Raw genomic sequence first — 25,691 nt, forward strand, 5'->3', positions numbered from 1 at the left:
CTCCTCATGGTTGAATGACATCTCTTACACCAGTCTTGTGACATACTTTTGGAAGACCCACCCTCTGGATAGGAATGGACACATCACTAAAGGATTCGTGGCCAACCTAAAGGAATTAAAGAAAATTTCCAAGATCTGGGCTCACAATAAGAGATGTGAAGAAGAACATCGGGTGATTGAAATTGAGAATGAGATAGCCATCCTTGAGGAAAATAGCAAAGGCACCTTCCTTTCGCCCGAGCTCAAGGACAAGCTTGTGGAGCAAATAGCTCTAAGAGGGAAAATTCTCAAGGACAAAGAGGAAACATGGCGACTGAGAAGCCAGGCTATTTAGCTGATAGAAGGGGATGAAAACACAAAGTTTTACCATAAATTCGGAAAAGGAAGAAGGGATTATAACACCATCTCGAACCTAACTAATGAAATGGAGCTGTGGTTGACACTTTCCCCCAGTTGGCCTCATTGGCCACCTCACACTTCAAGCAAGTCTACTAGAACCCTCCTAATGCTCCCCTAGCTGAGGTCATTAGAGTAGTGTAATTGTTTCCTCATTTTACTGATATGGAGGAAGCCGAGCATCTCAACAGAGAAGCTACCATGGGGGAGCTTAAGACCACTCTAAAATGGTTCAAAAGGGATAAAAGCTTGGGCCCAGATGGGTGGACAGTCGAATTATACCGGCATTCTTTGAGGTTCTAGGGAATGACCTACTCAAGGTCATAGAGGATTGCAGGATATCCAGGAGCATGCATGTGGCCATTAACACCACTTTTATAGCCCTCATTACCAAGAATGACAACCCCTCATCTTATAATGACTTCCATCCTATCTCCCTTTGTAACTGTCTTTATAAAATCATTTCCAAAATCATAGCCAATTGAATCTGCCCCATCCTATCCACCCACATTTCCCCTAAGAAATTTTCTTTCCTAAATGATAGACAGATTCATGAAGCTATCGGATCAGCTCAGGATGTGATGCACTCAATACAATCCAAAAAGATCAAAGGCATGATTCTTAAAGCTGACCTCTTCAAAGCCTTTGACAGAGTAAGTTAGTTATATCTTAGAATGCTCCTTACCCATCTAGGCTTTCCTGTCAGATTTATCAAATGGATTATGTGTTTCATCACAATGTATCCTTCAGTGTATTGGTCAATGGGGCAGCCTCTCCCTTCTTTGGCTCTAAAAGAGGCCTTAGACAAGGATGCCCCCTGTCACCTTTTCTTTTTCTTCTTGTTATGGAAGGCCTAAGCATATTGATCAAGGACATGCATCACAGGGGTAGACTCTCTGGTATCAAAATAACTTAGGACTGTACTATAACCCACCTTCTCTTTGTGGATGATGTTCTTATGTTTCTAAACGGGGGAATAGGGGATCTCACTACCATCCAAAACACTATCAACCTCTTCAAAACAGCTACAGGCATGACCATCAACAATTCCAAATCCAATATTACTGTCTGTGAATGCTCCCCCCATGAAATAAACTTCGCATTACGAAGGTTTCCTTTCAACCTGAACCACTTAGATGAGGGCCTTAGATATTTGGGATACAGATTGAAATTGCATGGATATAAGATCGCAGACTGGATATGGTTAATTACCAAGCTGGAGAAAAGACTTCATATCTGGTACCACAAATATCTCCAGAGCCGGTCGGTTGGTGCTCATCAAAGCAGTTCTTGTGTACACCCCGGTCTACTGGATGTCCCTTGCATGGATTCCTATAGGCATCCTCAATAGAATACAGAACCTCTGTAGCAGATTCCTTTGGAAAGGTAATCAACCTGGGAGAATATTTTCTTGGGCAAGATGGGACCTCCTATCTATACCTAAGAAGTGGGGTGGATGGGGCATAAAAAAAATTGAAGGACTTTTCCACTGCACTAGTGGCCAAGCTTGGGTGGCATCTTCTTACCTCCACCAGTCTATGGACCAACATTTTTGTTGCAAAATATATCACCCCGCTCAGGCCATTGGAGTGGCTGAGACAGCCTAGCTGGAACAAAGCAGGGATATCTAATATATGGAAACTAGTTTTGAATGCACTTCCCCTCATACTATATGGACTTACTTGGAGAATATATGATGGGGCTTCTGTCCAAATTGGCCGAGACGCTTGGATAGGATGCGGTAATGTACATCAGCTCCCCCATGACTTATTATAGATCCTCTCTGAGAAAGGAATCATGCATATTAATCATGCAATGGACCCAGAGCAATCATCCTTTCTTCATCAAGCATGGAAGACATCCCGTAGCTTGATCATCCCCCGACAATGGCATCAAGCATGGCATTCCTACACTTCTGCGCTTCAGGAATCCCACATCAGACTCAGAGAAGGGGAGGATGAGATAATATGGGCCATAACGAAGAGTGGTTGGTACTCCCCTAAAGAGGGGTACCTTCTACTGGCTAGCAATGACAAGCCACAACTGATTGAACCATGGTGGAAAGACATGTGCAAACTGAAAGCACCTCCCCGCACAAGACTACTCCTGTGGTCAATCCTAAAAAATAAGGTGCAGACTAGGGAAAACTTGAATAAGAGAGGTCAATATGGGTCATTTTGGTGTTGCTTCTGCAAAAACAATTCTGAATCTCTGGATCATCTTTTTCTATCCTGTGCAATCACTATCAACCTATGCACCTCCACTTTTACCCACCTTCACCTGCTTATCATCTGTGGAGGTATAACTATCAAGGAAGCTTGGGCAAATTGGTGGGCATCTTCTACATTGGCCAAAACCAGAAACCTCCCCCTCCTCTTCTATTGGGAAATACGGATTGCCAGAAATCGCTACATCTTCTGTGACACCACCCCTCATTGGACTTCCATCTCAGCTAGAATTGTAGCCGATTTCAACTCTCTCCCTGAGGACTTGACCATCACACCTCCCAGGAATATCATTCCTAAATCCATAGATCATTCAAAACCCTGGGCATATTTTGATAGATCCACTCAAGATACAGGATGTGGTGGTGGGGCTATACTACACATTTCAGCTAGCCACTATTATCATATTCAAATGGGACTTGGGATTGGCACCAATAACTTTGCTGAACTCTCCATGGCACACCACCTAATCAAATTTGCTATAGAGAAAGACTGTCATAGTTTGCAACTCTTTAGTGACTCCAAAATTGTTTGTGACTAGATAAACAAATCCACAACTTGCCACACATACACTTTGGGACATATATTGTCAGAAATCCATAGATGTATCTCACATTTTGACAGTTTTGTTTATCATCACATCTACAGGGAACGAAACACCATCGCTGACCAACTTTCCAAAACGGCAGCAATCAGGCCACGCAATGTCTAGTTGATACAGGAGCAGCGAGGAGTGGAACACTTCTAGTACTACCGTCGGCTGTATATGGACCATGTAGACCAGGCTCAGTAGGAGCCTGAACTTATGAAAAACAAGTCTCTTTTAATTTTTCTATTTTGAACTACATAATAGCACATGTTTTTAGCAATACTCTCAGCGTAGATTATGCTTAAATTTTGACTTAATTATGCGATACTATTTAAAGAATGTCTCCCTGCGTGGAGATTTTATTTTGGAGATCATTTTTGGGATCTAAATATTTTTTGAACTAGCACACAGCCACACCTTATGCATATGCACTCGCATCTTCAGCATGTAATTTTCTTATATTAATGAAAATTATGATTTTTCCAAGGGGAAAAATGACACCGGCATCAAAAGTCTTCAAATCATCATATGACCAAGCAAACATGTCCACGTATTCTTTGAAAAGGTAAAGGTACCTTTCTTTTTATTCTTTAGGAACTCCCTTAGCTAGATTGATGATTCTTAGATCTTCTCATGTGCCAATATTACAATCTTCCACCTCCTCTTCAAGCTCTTGTTCAGTTGTCTTCACAGCCACACCATTTGAGTTGAAAATCTTTTCCAATGGGACCAACCTCTGGGGATGGTATTCCCATTTAGCTGTGATATATTCTAACCAATGATAGTTTCATCCCAATAGGCCTATTGTTCACATTTCATCTCCTCATCCTCCTGATGAATCATCGAGTTTGAGAATTCCCCAATGACCTCCATGGAACGCTTGATTTGTTCTTCATCTTCAAATACTTGCCAGTACTTCACATTTTATAGTATTGATGGCTTGTACCTAACCCCGACTTCATATCAAATCAAGGGATTTTGGGGAGGCTTAAAATTGCTAATAGTGATGGCCAAGGAGTCTGTCATCCTATTATGCTCCTTGGGAAGAAATTGAATATTGAAAGATAAGAAAAAAATTCAATCAAATTCCATATTTCATTCCTGTAGGCCTTCAATCTTGGATGCTTGGTTTGACAATAATTTTTTATTTGCTTCACCACCAGATTTGAATCCCCAAACACCTTCAAGCATATGATGTTAAGATTTTTAGCAGTTTACAGCCCCAACAACAAAGCTTCATAATTAGCAACATTGTTTGTGGCCTCAAATTCTAGCTTGAAAGAAAGAGGGATCAAGCTACCTTCTAGAGACACTAACAACACACCTTCCCCATTTCCTTCTCTAGAATAAGCACCATAAAAATACAATTTCCATACCTTGTCATGTTCTAATGATTTTTCACTCAACTAAGAAGAACACTCGACCTGGGTGTCTCTTATAATTTGATCATCTTCTTCTAACAACAAACAAGAAAAGTCCTTCTCCTTACCATACATAGGAGCATTGTTTGAACAATTTTCCCTTGTAAATGTCTTCATGAATATAGATTCCTTGTATAATCAATGCTCCTCTCCACCAAACACAGGAATGGTAGTGTATGTTAAATCCAGCTTAATGGAACTCTCAAGTTTCATTCCCCACGGCCTAGACAATAACATACGAAATCTTGTAAGGATGTCAACAACTATAATGTCCATTACTATGCTCTTTACTGGAATTCTATCCAAATAGACCCCCTAGATCCTCGATCATACCCAGGTACTTTACTCTTTTGGAATCAAAGGAGTAAAGATCTTTGCATGGTTTTGTTATTTGTAGTCCCATCTGTTCCATCACAGATAATGGCATCAAGTTGTGAGATGCTCCTGATTCAAGCATACAGTTCTGTAGTAGCAGGTCATGAATTAATAAGGTGCTATAGAATGGAGGAGTGGATGGGTCTTTCTCCTCCACATGGGGAAGTGGTGGGTGAACTCATAAAATGAGACACTTGAGCTTTATACTAGGGTTGTTTGAATAACTCAGTCAAAGGGACAACTATCTTTACTTTCTCTAACTCTTTTTGGAGACTAAAGGAAGAGAGATTCTTATTGATTTTGGAAGACTCGAAAGGTGCTTTGTCCTCATTGTAGATTGGCTTCATCGATGGGGGAAATTTCTTTATTTTGGATGCTCCATACTCATTGGGAATGGGATGGGAGGATTCTTTCTCGGTTGGTGGGACAAGGTTGAGTTTTCTCTTCCCTTTATATGTTGTCTTAGGGGAACTTGGATGGAGAGTTTCTTCATTCTGATCTTTCCCCCTATACCTTTTCCTAGATGACCCAAGATCATATTTCCTGTGCAACTGGGCTTGCATGAATTCAACAAACTACTTACAATGATTTTTATCTCGTCATAATCCAGTGGGGCCTCTAAATCTTCCCCTTCTCCATCATTGTATTCTATTTCATTTTCTCCCTCTAAGAGAGAAGAGAACTAATTTTCTTGAACTTATATGGTTTCTTCAATATTCTCTTCAGGATCATCTTCTAGGTATAGAGGAGGTTGAATATGATCCTATTGATCCTTTCTCTCCCTTTGCAAGAGATGCAAATGTGGCCTCCTATATTAAGGATTAAATTTTTTGTTAGGAGCTGACTAACTTTGTCGAGGGGTATTTTTGTTCTCCAACTCTAGTTTTACTAGTTTGTTAGACAAATTCCTTATCTGCTTTCTCATTTCCTCTAACTTATGTTCTTGAGTTTCCTTTATATGGCTTGAAGATCTGGCTTCTTCATTTCCTCTCCTCCTATCTTTCCCCTTCCACTTTCCAGTAGAGGCGAAATTTTCTTCAACCTCCAGAGCATATGTTTTCATTTCATCCAGAGTATGAGATTTAATTCTCTGAGGATAAACCCAAACTCTGGTTCAAAGGCTCCAGCAAAAACCACTTTGGCAGTAGCCTGTGGAGGTTTAATTTTAATAGGAAGACTATTATATAATTTATTAAACCTCCTTATAAATTTTGAAACATTTTCATTATGCTTTTTCTTCATTGCATTAAATTTTGTAAGAATATAGACATAGCCCTTTTTCTTGCCCCATTTATGCATGAAAGCATTCTCCATCTCCTCCCAAGTATTAATTGAAGCATTTGGTAGGGTATTGAACCATTTCCTAACCTCCCCATCCAAGGAATGAACAAAGAGTCTCATTACTACATCCAGATGTTCTACATTTAGATTCTCAGCAAATGGATAGAAAGTCTCTATATGTTTTTGGGTTGAAATATCATCCTCTTCAGTGAACCTTGGAAGATTCTTAAGGTAATCTTGTGGCATCCCATTCAGAGGTTGTGTAAAGTTGAGTGGAGCATATCTATTAAGTAGGAAACCAGGGACAACCATGTTTTGCAATGGAGGTGGTAGAATATTTACCACAGGGCCTGGTTGAGGTGTTGTATGGATTATGGTTGTATGGAGCTGAGATGGAGTGCTAGCAATGCTCTAAGTAGGAATATTTATGATTATATCTTTGATTTATTCAGGTTTTGGGTAGGTAGGGAGTATGAGAGGAGGAAAACTGACAGAAACCTCTTTAGATTTAAATTTAGAGGGAAATGAGCAAAACATTTGGCAACGTTCTTCTAAATATCCCAAGAGTTTGAAAGAGGACCCAGATTAGTTTATCTCAACTTTCTAAGATTTGGAAGATGACACTTCAGGAAAGGACATTGCGAGGTTTGGAGTACTAGGGGTGCTCTCTTTCTAAACCCTTATGGATATGATTCTCTTAAGGTCAAATGCAGGAGAAGTTTTATGCTGAGAAGTGTCAAAGAAAGTATGAAGAAACACAAAATTAAACAATTGAGTCTCCAAGGTGAGAGATATTCAACCCACACCCCCTTACCCTCACCTACCCAAGGGGTGTACAAATTTTGTACCTATGTAAAATATTCAGATCCGTCCCCAACAATGACACCAGAAGACATTGTGCTCCTAGAGACAACCCCTAGGTTGAGGAGAGTTCAATGCCTAGGACATCTTAGTGTCTCTTAAAAATAATTCATTGCTGCTCAAGAGATAAATGTAAAATGATTTTAAATTTGGTTCAACTACCTTTCAGAGAGGCAAATTCAAACATATACATAAGCAATATAGATCATCCCAAGAGTTAATGTTCAAGTCTAGTGGCTTACACACGTTAAATGCAACTTAATTTATCATTGTGGTAAAGGTAGAAAGGAGAAAAATAATAAAGGAACTCAGTACAAAGTTTGGATAAACCCAAAATACTAAGCAATGAATACCAGTAGAATCATGAATGAATAAGGCAATGAAGTGCAGAAATTATGGAGTGTATTTTAAGGTTTCCAACTCAATATTTCATAGGTACTTTCTGCTACAATATAACATAGTAAATTTGAAATCTCATAGGTACTATCTGCTATAGTATAATATAAGTAAATCCATGATTTATAAGTGAATCCAATAGCTACAACTTACACAATTTTTTATGAAGAGAAACACACATGAAGTGACATACAAAGGAAGAACACATACTACACATTCCTATGCTTGGAATCACCAAATCTTCTTCATTAATCTTCAAAAATGGATTCCATATCACAGGCTCAAACTGTTGAAATTTTTAGAACAATTACCACCTCAGGAACAAGAAATTGAACTAAAACTTGGAACCTCTCTCTGAAAACAGAATTCAAAATCACTAAAAAGATAGAATTTATAATCCCTAAGAACATAATTTGGGAACCTTTCTAATGAGTTTCTTCTTCCCTCTTACAGGGAGAAACCAAAATAGAGATGGCTTACAAAATATCTGAAAATGTTACAGTTGTTTGAACTACATAATTGTCTGAGCATGCAACTAGCTTGACTATCATAATGATTACCTAACTGACTCAATTATTTTCTTGAAAATGAAAAAATTAACAAAACATGAGAAAAAGGATGTGCAATGATTGACACATCAAACTATCTCCATGTCGATTCCTTTGATTGCCTTTGATCATGCCATGCCTCTTCCATTGCATTCCTCCACATTTACCAGCCACTTCTCTTGTCGCTTTCTCCCTCTAACTACTTGGATTATCCCTCTTTCTTGAGCAAGCCATGATTTGGTGTGGTGGAGTGGAGGTTTTCTACAACTTAGTTGTCAACTCGTCCTTCTTTTATTACCTCTGTGTTGTAGTATCGGGGCCCAATAAATCTTGTAACATTTCCATAGTGCAACTTCGGAGCCTCAACTCATCGTAAATTTATTTAAAATGACATTATGAAAACGCAAAGTTTTAATGCCTTTATCCCCTATGTTTAGCTCCTTATTACTTATGAATCATAGAACCACTCACTGTGACCACCGGTATAGCGCTTAGGGGCTATAGTATCGAGGCCTTCATCCATCGTAACTCTATTTAAAATCAAAGTTATGAAATTGTAACATTCTGATGCTCTTAGCCCTTTTTCTATTAGCCCTCTTATTGCAATTCCACCATAGAAATAGGTGTCGTTACCACCAGCATGGTGCTTGGGTGCTAAATCCTTTTGGCTCCTGTCGGGGTCCTATTTCCGTTTGTAATCGTGCTCTGCCCTTGGTTCTTTTGAATGCTTTCAATCAAGTGCCTCTCCACGTTGGAGCTCATTTCATCAGAAGTTATCACAATTGGAATTAAAACAAAGTTACGAGGCCTCCTTCCTATAATATTCTCTATATCACCTAGGTTCTTAGACCACTCTACGCCCCTAGTCCTCTAAGTCCTCATGACCAAATTCCATTTAACGTCAGAGCCCCTTCACCGGATCAAAACTTTTTATAAAACAATTTGACAAGAGTTACGAAAAATCCATCCTCTGAAAAACCGACCTCCAAAATGACATCACACTGATGTCATCATCTCCACATGGCACCTCATTATGAGTGACACGTGTCACCTATATTTCCCTATTGGGCCCTCAAAAATTCTGAAACTAGCTACCATGTGTCAACCACACGACCAAGTCACGCTAATGTCATCTACCTCATTAGCTTCTTGAAGCCAATTATATGCTACCATGTGTCTTCTCAGAGGAGAGAGAAAGGGTCCTTGATTTTGCAATGATTTCCTTTGTATTTTTATTCTCCTCACACTTCGACACTTATAACAGAATTCAATCTTCAAGAATTACGAGGTTTTCATCCCTGAAGTTCCGAAATGATTGACCCTCTGAAACTCAGGTTCCGATGTGCCTTCCTTCTGACTTCCTTATCTGATATTCCATTCTGGGTCCTCTTTTTAAATAGACTGTCGAGGTATCTTATGCTCCAACCTCCGATATCCTAAAGTCTCGATATCGGGTTCCGATAATCTGCTCCAAATTTTGACTCTTTCTTTTTCGACTCCCTTCTGAATTTTGGATTTCCCTTTAGTTTTCAAAAATTTTCTCTTCCTTTGTCTAGCCAAGATTGCACCCATCCTCTTTTGTACTAGGGATGAAAAATGTCAAATTACAAGAGTGTATGAAAGGTGACAACACAAGCGATCAGTCTCAACACCCCAAGTAGCCTCTCATGGTGAAAGAAAATAGAGATGATGGAGCAAAATATCTCATCAAGTTGTTTCTTAAGGAAGCACTTGTGTGACAAAGGAATGAGATGATAAACAATTTAACCCAAACCCTTTGACAAATGATAATAATGACTGAGGAACATTTAACAAGCGATAATTCGGAAGTACAACACCCTTCAAGGTAGACATTAAATTTGATATCCCTTATTTCAAAGCCAAATAGATGCAAATAATTTTGGATAAATGGCTAAATTTGTTAGAGGGACATTACTTTGTCCAAAAAACAATTGCCAATGAAAAGTTCACCTTCATGCTCCTGGAAGCCCTTCTCCATCTTAAACATTAGTGGGAAAGTTATTGGGAGACAAAAAATGAAGATGAGTTTGTGATATCCAAGGTAGGACCTACTTGGGACACTTTTGTTGATGTCCTAAAGGAGGAATTCTACATTGTAGGAAACTATGATGATCAATACATGAGATGGACAATTGTACGACATGACAAACATTAGATGTTGCTCTGAGAAACACTTGATTCTGAAGTACCATATTGTCCTACATTAGTACATTCAAATAGAGATGGGTTTCTTGGACATTTTTTCACTAGGATTTTCTTATTGATGTGTTGTCATAATTAAGAAAAAATTGAAGCAGAATAATAAGAAGAAGTTTGGGTTTGCAAATATGATACAACAAAATCTTGGAAAAGGAAACCGTAACTCATAGTACAAGGGATATATCAAAGAGATCCAACCTCAAGACAACTAGCCCAAGTCATATGAAAAGAAGGGTAATGGAAAGTCGAATAAGGACACTTGAAAGTGGTGTGAGTTCCACAAAATCCCCCAGCACAACATTAATGGATGTCACCCAAAATAATCATTGTTGGATGATATTAAATAAAAATAAGTTGACTCTAGTTTAGATTCCAATTCAGAAAAACAGGAAGGAAAGTGAATTATCGATGCAAAACCTAGTGCTGACATCATAGCCACAAAACTCCAACTAGAAGAGTTAGAGGAGCATGAAGAGAGGGAGCACCTCTTCCATTCCAAAATGTGGGTAAAGGAACCCCATTACATTTCATTATTGACATTGGGAGCTAGAAGAAATTGATCTCAACTAAGGTCATCAAGAGATTGAAATTGTTGGCAATGCCACACCCCCAACCATACACCATTGGTTGGTTGAGCCATGGGTGAAACATCTATGTCATCCAATAATGTGACTTGTCCTTTGGCATTAAGGCATTCAAATATGAGGTATTGTATGATGTAGCCCCACTCAAATTTTGTGATTCCTTTTTAGGACAACCTTATATGTGGAAACATCATGTTGTTTATGAGTCACATCCTCATAGTATCATTGTTACTCTTGGGGATCATCTTATTAGAAACTAGAACAATACCAAGAGGGGGGTGAATCAATATTATGTAAATTTATAATTATTTATCCATCTAAATAAATTCAACAACATAATAGAGTATTATTCACATAAATTTTTTAACATTGTGTGTTAACATGGAAATCCATTGTGTGTTAACATGGAAATCCATAAAGGGAGAAAACCACAATACTTCTTGATTTTTAAGGTAAACACAAGCACCAACTTCAATTTACAAGATATTTTGTAAGCACCAACCTACGGGAGGCACCAACCCCCTTTCTTTGCAAGAAATTACTTGTTTGAAGCACTCACTCCCACTGGTTGTAGGCACCAACCTGAAGGAGAATATGACACCCTGCTCTATAAGCTCCTACTTGCTCAATCACTTTGATCCCTCTTTCATTAATATTCAAACTCAAATTAGTGACTCCTATTACATAGAATCATACATACATCATAGTCCAATTCTTTATATTAGAATATACTTACACACATGGTAGCAACACTAGAGTTTTGACCTCTTTCAACATCTATACCATGCACAAACTACTCATCTTCTTTTGACTTCATCATTCATGTCAATACTTTTTCTTGATCTCTGTGTAATATATATATATATATATAGATAGATAGATAGCTCAAAACACAATCACTTTAGCCTCACTTCAGTTCTCTGTGTAATATATATATATATATATACTCACACGGCTTGCACACTTTAGTTCTCCATGTAATTTAGATATGTGATGCACAAATAACCACTTTGATCATCACCTTACCCGTGTATTTACACGTTGCAGTTTGACCAGGGTCAATAGAGTCTTTGGATTTTCCAACCTTGGCAATTTAATTACCATGGGATGTTAATTACATTAATCACCCACATTAATTTTATATTATGCTTTGAATTTAAATTAGGCGATAGAAACTTTGAGAGCCTTACGACTTGGACAATAGGACCATACTCCCATGACAAGGCACTTAACATTTTTAACCTTCTTCCATAACTTTGTAAGAAATGGGAGTTGTGCTACCTAGCCCCCACGACTATGTATTATAACCAAGTTCCAATCCACAATTTGAGGATCCAATATTCAGGCCCAACCAATAGAGCATGCATACTTTGAACCCCAGATGGAAAGGCAAGCCAGATATACTCTAGAGCTTAGCATGGGTTCCACCTCTGCCTTGATAATTGTGTTAGCTCATTGATCCATAGATTTGATCGCTGAGTCTTCCTCAAGTGACCAAACAATATACACTTCCCAACCCATATATGGACAGATGGCCAAATCTTTCTTTGGGTGTGGAACTTCAACGCTGGACAAAACCTAGAGGTGTTTTCTTGATATTGAATGCAGATCTAGAACTTCATCAACCCATAAATTTTCTACACCTTCAAATCACTAGATGCCCAAATGGCCTTTTTCCTTCGGTATCCAAAAATATGAAAAATGTCAAAATAATTTAACATGGTGAAGCCTTAAAAAATAGACTCCTAGTATGAATCTTGAGGCATGCCACATCATCCACCATGTCGTCTCTTTTCCACTTGTCATGCCACATCATCTACCACGTTGTCTCTCTATTACCTATCATGCCATGTCATTTCCATGTCTCACTCAAAAGAGGGCCACTAGGCCACCCAAAAATGTTGAAAATGGGTTCCATGTGTCACTACCTTTAACTTCCATGACATCATGCCACATGTCATCTCCTCTAGCTACCATGTCATCAACCTGCCACCTGTGCTGCCACTTTATTTTGACACCCACTTGAGAAATCTGTTATCCTACCTTTCCCTTAAGTGGCTACCCTTGGAAACTTTGGATACCCAGATGCTCAGATAACCTCGAATCCCATATAAAACTAGATAATTTTACATCTACCACTACTAAGTGAGTACACCTCAATTTTTTGCTAGGCCCATATGTGATCCGAATTGGATCCTCAAACAATTGCATGATTGGTAAGAATGAATGACAGACTTCAAGAAATCTTATAGCTATCGGAAATAACCTCTGAATAATGGAAATTTTCAACTATCACGGAGCAACGAGGACCTTCGGTCAAAGTGCGTTGACCGTTGGCCCATGGAGGCCGCGTATGGCACAAAATGGCAATTGGGAAGCTCATATTTGGAAATGGAGGCTGTTTTTGATACGCGAAAGTGTTAATCGCATATCCCTGGGCAAAACCCCTTGAGAAGGAAAGACCCCGAGCGCTCGGTCACAAGGGAAACTCGAAAACCGTGGAAAAGCACTAAAACTGACAAGGCGTCCCGCGCTCAAAACCGGCAGAATATCAGAGGCATTTCAGGCGGTAAGTGGGTTTGGCTGAGGACCCAATGATTCCATACACTGAGTGACACATGCCCGATGGGGAGAGAGGGAAACCACTTACATCGCGGACTAACGGTCGAGCAACTCAACCGTGCGATATAAGCAAAGACCGTAGGATCTAGGGGCTCCAAATCAATGGCAAAGGTTCAACCCGATAGATGACTGGACCCAAGGGAAAAATAAACTACAGCGCATAAGATTTGAAGTCCGATTTGACCAATGAGTCAACAGAAGGATCCGTTTCACAGGCGTCTGGGAAATAATGGAAAAAAATGACCATTCAGGAAGAACTGACACTTAGTTTGGAAGGAGACAGGTAGCCACCTCTCTGCGAAGCGTTATGCAGTAATGATGATGATGCAGGGCATGAGGAGTCCCAGCAGACTGAGGCAGGCGATCCAGAGAACCAGGAAGTTGAAACAAACAGTCGGGGAATGAACTGGATTTAAAGCCATGAGCTGATAGAGACAGGACAGAGACAGTGAGGCAAAGAAGCAGTGAAGAAGCCGAAGGCCGAGGGACACAGAAAGAGAGGCAAAGTTGCATAGGGCAAAGACGCCGAGCTAACCATCAGGGTAAGGGCAGCATCAAGCAGACAAAGACCAATTGAGGTTGAAATTTGGTAAGGGGAGTCTGTGAACTCTAAGGACTTGGGAATTCCAAGTGCCATCCTATTGATCCTCCTTTGTCAAGTGAGACTCAGATTGAGCTCCTTATTGTAAGACTCTACTCTAAAAACATAATAAAAAGGCCACCACTGAAGGCTGGACCAGGATACGTAACCCAGGAGGATTGGGTGAACTCCTTATTAAATTTTGTTGTGTTTATGTTTGCTTACTGTGATCTCTTATTGTTTCAAGTGTCTGTGTATTTCGCAATCTTATCAATCTGTTGCACAAGATAACATAGACACACACACCAGCACATGAGTCTGTAATACCTTCATTAATTTCTTGAGGTCACCTAGGGGTGATTTTAGATCAAGTGGTATCAGAGCTATAGGTTGTTAAGGTTAGACAAGCTTGTGCTGGATTTAGTTGTTGAATGCTAACTAGAGCTCAAATTAGGAGAAGGAGAGTTGGTCGAAAATAATCCTGAAATTGGAAGAGTCTACCCTCAGAAGACAATGTTGAAGGAAGGTTCCATGGGCCCAGACCCTCAATTTATAGATAGTTTCCTGGCCATGAGATCCATGGTAGAGGAAATGTATAAGGACTTTAGAAAACATAAAGATGAGGAATCATCAGGCTCCAAACAAGATAAAGGAGAAGAAGAGTCTCTCCTCCATGACCACTCAAAAGGCAAAGGGAAAGAAGAAAACTTTCTCACACCTCCTAATAGCCCTGAACATAAAAAGAAGACATCTTTGATTAAACTAGATGTTAAATTTGATTTACCAATATATGATGGAGAGTTGAATGCAGAAAAGTTGGACAATTGGATCAGACAAATTGATGTTTATTGCAGAGTGCAAAGTATCGACTCAGACAAGAGCAAGATTCAGCTGGCCAGCCTACACCTTGGAGGCACTGCCTTGGTTTGGTGGGAAGGCAGGACCCAAGCTGACATGAAGAGACATGGTAAGACTCTTTCTGTCTGGAGTGAATTTGTTTCTACAATCAAAAAGCAGTTCTATCCATTGGCCTACATGCAGCAAGCCATGATGAGCTGGCAAACTCTTCGCTAATTGAAAGGGAAAAGTGTGAAAGGTTACACCCAAGAATTTAGGAAGAGAGCTTTGATTCTAGGAATATCATTAGATTCACCTGAGACTCTGTTGAAGTACATCGGTGGTCTACACAGCTACATGAGGCACACTATCCTCATGTTTAATCCCACTAGTATAGATGAGGTATCTGTTCAAGCTACGCATCTAGAAGATAGAGGAAAGAATGGGAAACTAGAGGTTGGAGGATCATCCAAGCTCATTTCAAGCAAGAATAAGGAGAAAATAAAATATAAATGGAAAGACCGGAAGGCCAACACTGCACAGAAAATCAAGTCTTCATGCACTCACTGTAAGAAGGATGGGCATGATGATGAGCACTATTAGATTTTGCATCCAGAGCTGAGACCTAAGAAGTTTGAGGGCAAGAAGAAGAAGACTGCTACAGCTATTCAGAAAGATTTGGGATCAGACTCGGGAGATTAAACAACCATTGCAGCCATAGGTATAAAAGGTAAGAATTCTGAAGCATCTACTAGTAATTCTGCACAATCTACTATTGATGAAGAAAATGAGAAAAAAAGACATGAGCTTTTCCATATTCAAGTTATTTCCAAACATCAAAAAAATGATAGTTTGTTTGATAGTGGCTCACAAGTAAATTTAATTTCTGAAGCAATTGTAAAGAAGTTGGGATTACTGACTATACCTCACAAGAAACCATACCCATTAGGTTGGTTAAGTGATAAAGAACAACTACAAGTGACTAGACAATGCAAACTCAAGTTTTCTTTTGGGCCAGCATTTGTAGATGAGGTTGAGTTAGATATAATTCCTTTGGATATATGTGGAATTGTTTTAGGAAGTCCTTACTTGTATGACAGAAAAGCTATTTTCTATAGAGCTGAGAACAAGTATCTACTCGTTAAAGATGGAATCGAATACTTTGTAAGAGCTCATAAGCTCAAAAATAATTATACTCTCATAAACTCAGGGCAGATGAAACGAATTGTAAATTCATGCAAACAATTTTTACTGATGGTTGTAAAGGAAAAGAAACCTGATAAAACCAATGTATTTGAGGGTTGTGATGCTAAACAGCAAGCTGATTTAGAAAAGGTTGTTTCAGAGTATGATATCTTGTTTCAAGAACCTAAAGGTCTGCCACCCAAAAAGGAAATAGTGCATGATATTAATTTGCAGCAAGATGCTCCATTTCCTAACATTGGAATGTACAAGTTGTCCTCTTTAGAGAATGCAGAAATTAAGAAGCAGGTGCAGGAGTTGCTCAAGAAGGGGTTCATTAGACCTAGCACAGTACCATGTGGGTCACCAATCATTTTGGTTAGAAAGAAATATGGCTCATTGAGAATGTGCATTGATTACCGAGAACTAAATAAAATAACAATCAAAAATCATTATCCCGTTCCTCGCATAGATGATCTATTAGATCAGTTAAAGGAAGCTATTTATTTTTCCAAGTTAGACTTGCATAGTGGATATCATCAGGTCGGAGTTGCAGAACAAGATGCATGGAAGACTGCTTTCAAACAAAGCAGGGATTGTATGAGTGGATGGTTATGCCTTTTGGCTTAACTAATGCTCCTGCCACTTTCATGAGAATAATGAATGATGTGCTCAGACCTTTTCTTGATGATTTTGTTATTGTATATCTGGATGACATTCTTGTATTTAGCAAAACATGGGAAGAACATTTAAAGCATGTGAAGCAGACACTAGATGATTTGAAAAGAGAAAAACTTTATGTTAAACTCTCAAAATGTGAATTTGGAAAAACATCTATGAATTATTTGGGACATATAGTAGGGGGTGGTGAATTGAAGATAAATCCCTCTAAGGTGGCAGTGATTGTAAACTAGCCTAAACCCAAATCTGCTACAGAAGTTAGAAGCTTCTTAGGAGCAGTACAATATTGGAGAAAGTTCATTTCTAACTTTTCCTTAATTGCAGCTCCCTTACATGCTTTAATAGGATTGAACAAGGTGTTTCAGTGGGGAGGAAAATAGCAAAAAGCCTTTGACACCTTGAAACAAAAGATTAGTACAACACCAGTACTAGCACTGTCAGATCTTCAAAGACCATTTGAGATCCAAATGGATGCCAGTGACTATGCCATGAGAACAGTGCTGATACAGCACGGTAAACCCATATGTTATCATTCTGAGACATTTACTTCTGCAGTAGTTAACTATCCCACATATGATAAAGAATTATATGCATTAGTACAGAGTGTGAAAAAGTGGAAACATTACTTAAAGGGCAAAGAAATAGTTATACATATTGATTATCAACCACTTCAATATCCACACTCCCAAACTAAGTTGCAGCAATCAAGACACTACAAGTGGATGGGGTTCCTACAGCAATTTCATTTAGTCATCAGATATAAAAAGGGCATACATAATAAAGTTGCAGATATGTTATCTAGACCCATTATAAATGCATCTACTATACTTAAGCATAATTCTATATTACATGAAAGTTACATTGAACAATATTCTCAAGATATAGACTTTAAAGATGTATATGTAACTTTAAGTCAAGGCAAACGAGTAGAAGAATTGGATTACCATATTAAGGACCAACTCTTATATCATTGTGGGAAGCTATGCATTCCACAAACTGAAAGAGTAAAGATAATTCGAGAAGCACACACTTCTCTAATATCAAGTCACTTTGGGGTAAGCAAAACAGATGCACAACTGCAAAGATTTTGTTAATGGCCAAAAATGAACGAGACAGTTTCTACATATGTAAGAGGGTGTACTATGTGTGCTAAAAGCAAGCCCAATAATAGGAAACTAGGCTTGTACACTCCATTGCCAGTTCCTTCTCATCCTTGGGAGAGTGTTTCCATGGACTTTGTTGGAGGACTGCCTAAATCTAGGAAGGGTCATGATTATCTGTATGTTATTGTGGATAGGCTCAGTAAAATGTGTACTTTGATACCTTGTAATAAGCAAATTACAGCTAAACAAACTGCAAAACTATTCTTTCAACATGTATGGGTTCATTTTCGATTGACCACTTCCATTATATCTGATCGAGACACCAGATTTGTGGGAAAGATTTGGTCAAGTCTGTGGGAACTGATGGACACCAAACTGAATAAAAGCATAGCTTTCCATCCACAAACCGATGGTCAGACAGAGGTAGTCAACAGGACGGTGATCTAGTTGCTCAGGGGATATTGCAGCAAGCATCCCAAGGTATGGGATGAACATTTGTGTTATGTGCAGCATGCTTATAGCCAAGCCAAACATTCTTGCACACAAAGATCTCCTTTTGAGACCTGTTTTGGCTTCACACCAAGGTCTCCCTTAGATTTTGTCTTTGGTAAGGACACAACAGTTGAGGGACACAGCGATGTGGACAAGGAAACTAGGTTCATTGAACAAATTGAAGGGATCCATCAGGCAGTACAGGAACAGCTGGAAAAGAGCCAGGCCAAATACAAGGCAAGGCATGACAAGCATCAGATGGAGCATAGTTTTCAAGTTGGTGATCAAGTCTGGCTATATATCAACAAGGATAGGATGCAAGGTGAAGGTAAAAATCTAAAACCAATAAGGTATGGACCTTTTAGGATCCTTGAGAAAATTGGTGAGAATGCTTTCGCCTTGATTTGCCAGCTTATATGCACATCTACTCAGTCATCAATGCAGACAGCTTGAGACTATTTGAACCTTCATTAATTGAAGATCCTGAAGAGCATAGTCAAATGCCTTCTATTGATGACCTGCTACCTGAATATCTTAATGAATTGCAGGAAGACACATTTCTGGACAGGAAGGTGAGAACGACGTGCAGGGGAGATGTTGAGTACCACAAAATTGGGCTCAGGGGTTCAAAACCAAGTAGTGCAAAATGGATGGAGATTGGACAGGTGAGAAAGTTGCATCCTCACTTAGTCGATGCTTGAAAACCAACTTTTGGTGGTCCAAAAACTTTTTCAGTGGGAAGGTCGTGATCTGAATTGGATCCTCAAACAATTCCATGATTGGTAAGAATGAATGACAGACTTCAAGAAATCTTATAGCTATCAGAAATAACCTTTGAATAATGGAATTGCAACCAGCACGGAGCAACGAGGACCTTCGGCCAAAGCGCTCTAACCGTTGGCCCATGGAGACTGCACATGGCGCAAAAATAGCAACTAGGAAGCTCAGATCCGGAAATGGAGGCCGTTTCTAATACGCAATTAGCACGTTGAACTAATCGCATATCTAGGCAAAACCCCTCGAGAAGGAAAGACCCCGAGCACTCGTTTACAAGGGAAACCCGAAAACCGTGGGAAAGCGCTAAAACTGACAAGGTGGGTCCTACGCTCAAAACCGGCAGAATATCAAAGGCATTTCGGGCGGTAAGCGGGTTTGGCCAAGGACCCAGCGATTCCATACACCAAGTGACACGTGTCCAGTGGGGAGAGAGAGAAATTGCTTACTTCGCGGACTAATGGTCGAGCAACTCAACCATGCGATATAAGCGAATACCATAGAATCTGGGGGCTCCAGATCAACGATGGAGGCTCAACCCGATGGATGACTGGACCCGAGGGAAAAATAAGCTACGACACATAATATTTGAAGTCCGATTTGACCAATGAGTTGAAAGAAGGATCTGTTTCACAGGCATTTGGGAAATAACGGAAAAAACGACCATTCAGGAAGAACTGACACTCAGTTCGCAAGGAGACAGGTGGCCACCTCTCTACAAAGCGTTACGTAATAATGATGATGATGCAGGGCAAGAGGAGTCCCAGTGGACTGAGGCAGGCGATCCAGAGAGCTGGGAAGCCGAAACAAATAGTCGAGGAATGAATTGGCTTTAAAGCCACGAGCTGACAGAGACAGGAGAGAGACACTGAGGCAGAGAAGCAATGAAGAAGCTGAAGGTCGAGAGACACAGAAAGAGAGGCAAAGTTGCAGAGGGCAGAGAAATCAAGCTGACCATCAGAGTAAGGGTAGCATCGAGCAGACAGAGACCAATTGACGTCGAAATTTGGTAAGGGGAGTCTGTGAACTCTAAGGACTTGGGAATTCAAAGTGCCATCCTACTGATCATCCTCTGTCAAGTGAAACTCAGATTGAGCTCCTTATTGTAAGACTCTACTTTAAAAACATAATAAAAAGGCCACCACTGAAGGCTAGACCAGGAGACGTAGCCCAGGAGGATTAGGTGAAATCCTTATTAAATTTTGTTGTGTTTATGTTTGCTTGCTATGATCTCTTATTGTTTCAAGTGTCTGTGTATTTCGCAATCTTATTGATCTATTTCACAAGATAACATAGACACGAACACCAGCACATGAGTCTGAAATACCTTCATTAATTTCCTGAGGTCACCTAGGGGTGATTTCATATCAATATGAGTTCGAATAGTTTGGATACCTTGACGTCAATTCTGCCTACAAAACTACCAACACTTCAAAACAAATTTTCTCCTCATTCCTTGGGAATTTAAGCAAGTTTCATATACTGTTTGAAATATCTTTGAAAAACTATCTAACCAAAAAATTTACATGCTATTTTGATGAAGATAATTATAGGTAAAATTCCTGCAAATCTAAGGTGTCCAACTAACTACATTCATGGAATGCAATCTTGAATACTTAACAAATTACCCCTAAACTTGGCATCTCATCATCAATGACTGAAATTGAAATCAATGACAACAACAAACTTCCATCATACTTAACACATCTCTATAGGGTACCAGAGTTGGTTCTGATTACTGTGATTACATTGATCTTAGAAAAATAGTTTCGAAAAGTAATCTCTTATACTATAAAGTTTGTCCTCTTCATTTTTTAGTTAGAAGGTAAAAGGAAGGTCATTGCAACCACTATAAAAACTTCAACATGGGGCCTCTCTACATAAGGGAAGTAGGTGGACAAGATTGTAAAGGCATAAAATAATATTTCTGCTTCACCTGTGATGATGCCTCTTGTTGACCCATTTCCATGTATCACCCCAACTAGATCTAAATCATCATCATAATTGGCTATCATTCACAAGTCTTTTGTTTCTCTTATAAAATACCATACTTAGTCATATCTAAAAAAAATTGTGTGGAACTTTTGAGCCTAAGAAATAGTTCCACACTTTGCACACCTTTCACTCCACACATAGTATATCCTACACTACTTTCATACTTATAAATTTTGCAAGTGTGCATAACACTCCACATAAACCATTCCTCCCACACATCCCATTCTTCCACATGTCACATTCCTTCGCACACCCGTCTTTTGCATAACCATCCTTCTACGAAGCAATTTCCTCCAAGCGTATTTTTTTCCACACATATAAACTTTCACACAAATAATATCATATATTTTAAAAACGTGATCTCTTTGGTTATAAGCCGCACTTAATAAAATTTTAAAAGTGTTCATTTTCTCCTTTTGAGGTTAATTAAAAGCTCATTAAAGAAAGCTTTGTCTTCAAGGTGGAAAGGTAGTGATATGGCATTATGAAAATTAAATCTTCCATTACTCATTTAAGATGTACAATAGGTTATTAAATTCTCGCTATAGTGCTTGCATGTCACGACAAATATAGTATGTGATAAAGGGATGTGTTACTAAATGGTACTCATAATCTGAGATTTTAAATACCTAAATAAAACCACACTTGACTTGTTACGTATATCAAAATGCATTAAACGAAAAAAGCAATATGGTCAATAAAAGGAAGATGGAGTCTTTCTGTGAGGTACAACTAATTCACTTGCTTGACAAGATAAGAACTTCCCTTGGTCGACAACCTCAATGGTATTTGAATTCAATGGTTGAGTAGAAGTTAATATAAAATTTAGATTACTAGCCTTTCTAATGTTATATTATTAGTCCTTGCCTGGGACTATTAGCGATCGATCGATCGCTGACCGAGTAGTTTGACCGTTATATTTTTGGTATATTGGCATTTTAACCTAAGTTTATGCAAAGTTTTGGTGCGGAAAATAATTGGGGTCTTATTATCGGCTTCGAGTTGTTCGATGCAAAGGACGGTTGATATGTCGCGCAAGTTGGTTTGTCGTAAGTCGCCATCGCCACGAATCCAAACCCTCGTTATATCCAGTTATGTGATGTGGCAATACACTTTGATTTTTGTATTGTACAAGTGCATCAATTGACGCGATTTTCATTTGATTTCCTGCTGTACTCTTTGCTACGGAAGCAAACGTGGTAGATGATGTCTTGCATACAAGCGTCGTTATTTTTGAAATCAAGTCTAATATGACATATTTCGTTGAAGGAGATGTTAGTCAAAACATCCAAAACTACTGGTCTGTCATGGTGGCCAACAATGATATAAATGCCTTTCTCCACATATTGAACTTCAGACAACAGGATAACAATGTTCACACAATACGTTCTATTTAATGAAGTAAAAAATTAAAATAAAACTTTTACTAATATTTTTTTTTTTTTTTTTTTTTTTTTAAATCTTAGCAACTAAGTTCTAAAACATCCTCAATCCAACTCTTTTAGAGGGAATTGCCAACAAACCAGCAGTTCACAGCACAGGGCTCAACCAACATATTCTTGAGCATAGATGCCATTTTGGATTTGCATTTTTTCGACCTCTCTAATTTCTTGCAATGATAACATGAATATGCTTTGTGCATAGGGCTCACTCAACATGCACATGATTGAAAAGAGATGCTTTGTGGGATTTGCACTTTTTCGAGCTCTATTTTCAATTTTTTGGTACTATGATAATGTGTAATATGTTTGTGCATATATGCCTTGTGCCTAATTTTCATATTTGAAGGAAAAGACAACAAACAAGAAGCTCGCATCACAGGGATGAAGTAACTTTAATCCAGTGGAAACCAATCGACACAGATATTGGCTTACTATTCTCTGGCCGGAGGAAGAACAGATAATCCAAAGTCTTCATGGTCATGGATTGTTGTCATGAAGCACCTAGAGTCGATACGCTCGTCTTTAATTTAGATGTTCTATCTCGACATAGTATAGTATTTTTGCACAAAACTACCGAGTGGACTCATTATTGGAATTCATTGTTCAATTTCAGTAAGTTGTTGGCTTGTTCTATCCATTATTCATGATTAGAATTAAATTTATTTTTTTAATTGCACTGCAAAATATATTGTAGATAATGTTTGAGTGGAGGTGTTTCATTATCGGGATTAATTGTCTCCATTTTTAGTATGTAGTCGGCCTGTTCTATTCATGTTTATTTAATATATTGTTAGATTTATTTATTTATTTAATAACAATATCTTTTTATTTTCTAAGAGATTTATATTGGTACAGGCATATGGATTACTCTTTTGGGATTTTAATCTTAAAAGAGAGAACTTAAATCTAGTTTTTAGTTCTGAATCCAAAGAAGAGCTCTTTGCCTCTGACTAAATCTTTAGATCCAGTTCAAGTGCAGATCAAGCAAATGTCAGAGACTACATGCAGCAAAGTCAAAAGTAAATGGTCCTCATGTTGAATAGGGCATCTAAGCAAGCAGCCAAGTCAATGGTAAATGGTCCTTCCCCTTCTCGGCAGGGACTTCCGCCACTGTTGTGGCTCTTGTTTTAGAAGTACTTGATTTCATAGAACTTATTCGTTGGTGCGCCCATTGGTTCAACCCAAGACTAAAACTATAAATCTCTTTTTGCAAGGGAAAAACCTAGTCCTCTTGACTTTGAAAGATTTCCAAAATAAGCTCACACTTCCAAAACCTAATAGGCATCTCAAATTGCTAAAGGCTGATGTTTTACTCAACTCTTAGGTTGGTGGAATCAATGTTATGCGATAATTTATGGTTTAGTAGGCACATGTACCATCCAACCTCTCTTCCATCAAGATTTCGATGCTAACGGATCCATACATGGATTCTTTTTTATTTTTTTCCTAAGTTGTGGGATTTGAATCAACATATCATGTACCCAGTTCAATGTTATATATCTTATATTTATGTTTCAAGAAGGACACTCTTTTCAACTAGAGTGAATTAATATCTATTGAAATCTCTTTTTAGTTAGCTAATTATTTGAACACTTAATATTCTTTCATGATGGTTGATTTAGTGATGGTGATAGTCTATTGCAATCTACTCAATGCCCTACCCCCTAAAAATAATATGAATCCCGAAGTGGAACCAATACAATTTTGGACACATGTTTTATGGAGGCATAAGGTGCCATTTCATTTTGGCCTTGTCTATGATAGATATGTTAGGGAATTCATATATATAATGACTATAATTAAACCATAGAGGCTCACTTTAGAATCATAGGAGTTCCTCAAAGGAAAATGCATGTATATATCAGAAGACAGACATACATACATAGGAGTCTATGGTTATCAAGATAAACCTTTGTTATTCCCTATTTTCATTTATGATAGATATTTTGTAGCATAAGTGTGTAGGAAATATTGTTCCTAGTCAATTTTGTTTTATAGGAAAATAAGAAGCAATTCATTTTGCTGCCTCTAAAAGCTAGAAAAGTTGTGGTAAATAATTATGCACATTTAGAAAAATTCTCTGAAGCATTAAAATATTTTAATTTAAAGGAAGTTGAAACTTCGCAAGGATTTGATCTTGAGGGCTTATTTTCCCAACATCTGGCATTAATAAGATATGACAATCTACTCACCAAGATCACATAAGGAATTGGGGATAATGAAGTAGAGACTTAAAATGAAAAAGAAAAGGAACAAATTGTATAGAATGATGCTTTCATGACACAAGTACCAATTCCAAAAGGGAAGAGTAAAACCAAGCAAAGAGGGAAGAACCCTACAAGTGTGCAATCCTCATAAGCCCCATAAACCCAACTGGAGTTCCTCCTCAACCTCTGAAACACAAAAGACAACTATAACCCATGAAGAGAATAATGAATAACACTCTAATGGAGATAATGGTGAAGAACTGCCCCCTCATGGTAGTTTGGATAAATATTGTGATGTGGTTACTCTCCCAAGAAGTAACAAAATTTATAATAAGAAAGAATTACAGCTAGCAGAAGGACCTACAAACATGGAAGTGGATAGTGCTACAGTTCCTGAAAACTCAAAAGATAGTAGACGAAGTTGTAGAGGAACCAACCATTTTTTAGGAACAATAATTGACTATGCACAATACACATTATAATAAGGTTGGTAAAATGTTACAAATCAAGAAAGTTCATATTAAGAATAAGAAAGTGACAAAGAAACGGAAGTCGAAAGTAGATGTATCCAACATTGGACCCATTAAACTTGTTCATTTTGTCACAAAGAAAGATATAGAGAATATGCAATTGAAAGGAAGATTAATGAGCTTGAAGAACCTCTTAATCCTAGACCTTTTTTCATCCCCCCTTTGGCTATCACAACCCGAGAACCTACACTAGGAGTTACACCCTACACACGAAATAGAATCAAGAAGGGAAAAAAATTATTGAATGGTAGTATGACTTATGTCACAAACAATATCAACAAGCAAATCAATGTTACTCGAAAGGCATGGGAGATATGTCTATATTTAAGTAATTTTTATAAAAGGATTTA

The sequence above is a fragment of the Pinus tabuliformis genome, chromosome 8 (genome assembly GCF_031772625.1).
Source record: "Pinus tabuliformis cultivar Carrire ecotype Pingquan chromosome 8, CPIR1, whole genome shotgun sequence".
In the NCBI taxonomy this organism is placed as follows: domain Eukaryota; kingdom Viridiplantae; phylum Streptophyta; class Pinopsida; order Pinales; family Pinaceae; genus Pinus; species Pinus tabuliformis.